Genomic DNA, 3,160 nt, shown 5'->3' with positions numbered 1-3,160 from the left:
ATGGGTCACTATGGAAGGCACTCAGTGGGTTCTTAGCTTCGCACTCATAGCGTCCTCTGAAATGCCTAGAGACCTTGAGCAAAGTGAGAGTTGCATTATCCCGAGACAGGAAGACGTGGTCACCAACGTGAAGCTTCTTACCGTTTAGCTGCCACAGGTAGGTTGTTTTCCGGAAGGGAGGTTCACAAGTTAACTCAACAGTGTCTTGACCCTCCACCGCAGTGGTCCTGTTGCTTGTTATGGAGGGTTTGCTTAACAGAGCTGTGCAGATAACAGAAAAGGGTGATCTTTGTGGTACTGGATACCTGGGAAGTCTTCTCCCTATAAGGGTGTGCATCTCTCACCCATCCACCAAGGAGGAGTGAGCCAGACAGATACACAAGGCTCTGGGCACTCAGGCCCTCAGGTATTGGAGAATCACTGGCTTTCTCACATGGGAGCTGAGCGGCAGAGTTTGGATGTGGACTGACCTGGGAATGGCAGCAGCAGTCCTGCCTGGCTCTCCTGCCCTCACTGCCTGACCTTGGTCATAAGTTATTTCTTCACTGGTGAAAGGGGCAAATTCAAGACAGATTGGATTATATTACATGCTGGCTTGTCGGGAAGCTGCTCTTGGTCGAGTTCACTGGCCCTGAGGACCAATGCCAGGGAAGTCACCATGGGGAGATAGAAGTGAGGAAAGGAGAAGAGAGAGAGGGAAAAGGCACACATGCAGGTGTAGAGAGAAAGAGAGAGGCCAAAATGTCTGGAGTACATGGGGTAGAGCCTCTGGGGGAAGGGCAGCCCCACCCCTGGGCTGGAAAGTTCAGGTTGGAGGCTGGGTAGGCTAGGTAGGGACTGAGGGATGCTGGGAGACACTGGAGGCCAGGTCTGCTTTGGTGCGTAAAATACACACCTCAGCCCCTTGATGGGGCTGAAACCAAACACTTAGGTCATGGTGTGCTTGAGTCCTGTCTGCTGTGGCGCTGCTCTCCGCTGCTCAGCCTGAGCTTTGGCTGAGGCTTGGCTTTCCCAGGCTGTCATGTTGGCACGTCAGCATGTGACATCCCATTGCCCACAGTCTATCCTAAGCCCAAGAGCAGTGATCGGAAACCACACACAAGACTTGAAGCAAGACCAATATCAGTTCAGCAGTCATCCTGGATCCCAGTGTCAGAGTGAGGCGGACTGACGGGACTCAGGTGGAGAGCCTCGTTCTTGTGTCTAAGAGGAATGTCTCTCTAGAGTGCAGCCAGCCTTAGACTGAAGTCTAGAGCCCTTCAGGACTGCGCATGATTCTCCTGTCGTGAGTCCCGTGAAACGGATGGAACTACTCACAGGAAGTGTGCCTTGTCTGTGACACTAAATGTGGACAAATGCCATGCCATATTAATAAGTTTCAAAGAGTAGCTGCTCTGGAGAGTCTAGCAAAGTGGCTTGGAGCCAATAAATGCATGCAAAGCGCTTTAATCCCTTTACTCTGACTCCCCAGAAACCACAACTCAAGCTGCAGCAACTTCTCCCAGACGGAGCAGATTGACAGCAAACTAGACTTGAGCTGACAACAGAGATGCCTGAGAACATAATTGTGTGTGGAAGTGGGTTAGCCTATGCCAGCCCTAGATGAGACAGCTCCCTCTTGAAGGTTTTAGGAAGCAGTGACATAATGAGAAGGAGCCAGGAACTCTGTGGCCTGCAGCCGCAGTCTCCCTGGGGATCAGAATACCGTGAATCAGTACAGACAGAAGTAATTTCTCTGTCCTGTCTTGTGGCTTATGTCACACACCAGTCACAGAAGAGACCTGGGTCAGACACTGGCAGCTAGACCTTTCTGTCTAATGGTGGAACCTCTTCTGCCTTCTGTGTTCTCTGCTTCTGTTTGGCAGGCATGGTCTGGCTCCAGGCGTAGACAGGAAGGGAACTGGACAGTCACCCATTAATGTGGGAAGGGAGGAGAGAAGCAAGCTGTGCAGGGAACACACAGTCCCACGTGTGATAAGAGAGGAAAGAGATGGGCGATGGACAGAGAGATCCAGGGCTCTGCTAGGCCCCCCTAGGCCATGATCGGCACAGCCGCCTCAGAAGGAAGCCAGATACTCTCAACTGTGAGTCAACTTGTGAAGTGGCTTCTGGGTTAGCCTTAAGAGTGCATACGTGTTCACAGGAATGGGGCAGGCTTAGCCTCTGGTGCGGGCCGAGACTGGGTTTGTCCCGAGGTCTAGACTCTATACGCGTTGCAGCATCTAACTAGCTTGCAGGTTCATTCACTCATTTGTAGCTCATCCCTCAGTATGTGGTCTGAGATGGCCTAGTGCTTTTGGCAGTCTTCTTTCCCTGGCCTTCCAAGTGCTGGGATTGAAGGCTAACGCCATCTGGCCTGGGCTCCCTCCATTCCTTATCACAAAACTATTAGGAGTTGTCTACTTTTCTGGGAGTCTGTCCTGGTCCAGTGTCTGGTGAGGAGGGAAGAGAGCACTGTTGTTTTTTTTATCCTCTAAAGGCAGTGACCCCCACCCCACCCCCTCCTCATCAATCAAAGAGATACATGACTTTAAGTCCAGTAAGTCAGCACATGCCTGGAGGACAATGCTTAGACATCGTCCTGATTTATGTGATTCTTTCGCAGAATATGGAGGATTATGAACGTGTTCTAAGGCTCAAACCAGTCTCTCTCACAACCTTCCTGTCTATTAGGAAAGTTCCAGACCCACCAGCTCCATAGGCACCTCAGAAGCAATCCAGTCATAGAGAAGAGGACTGTGGCTACAGGCAGACAGCCCATCCTCTGACCAGCACTCAGGCCCTTTGTGGCCCAGACTCAGCAACTGCATTTCCTCCTGCTTGGGCTTCCTCTCAGCAGGGTAACTGCTTTGGGGATTCCCGTCTTGTCTGCAGACTAGCCTCACAGTGCTCACAACCGCCTGAGTGGTTACCCAGTTCTTGACCGAGTCCTCCAGGCCCCTCCTCAGAGCCATGGTGCCTGGGCCAGAGACCATGTGTCAGGCAGAGCTTCCCCTTTAAACCAGCCTGCCTGCTGCAGTGTGGATGCAGGGAAAGAGTTGCTCTTGTGAAGTGGGTTTCCATCCTGTGTGTCCTATACTAAGTGCCCGAAGCTCATGATGCAGAGAGAATGTAGGCACTGTCCAGACAGCCTGTGTGTGTGTGTGTGTGTGTGTGTGTG

The sequence above is a fragment of the Mus pahari genome, chromosome 19, assembly GCF_900095145.1.
Source record: "Mus pahari chromosome 19, PAHARI_EIJ_v1.1, whole genome shotgun sequence".
In the NCBI taxonomy this organism is placed as follows: domain Eukaryota; kingdom Metazoa; phylum Chordata; class Mammalia; order Rodentia; family Muridae; genus Mus; species Mus pahari.
This window is presented reverse-complemented; position numbering follows the sequence as displayed.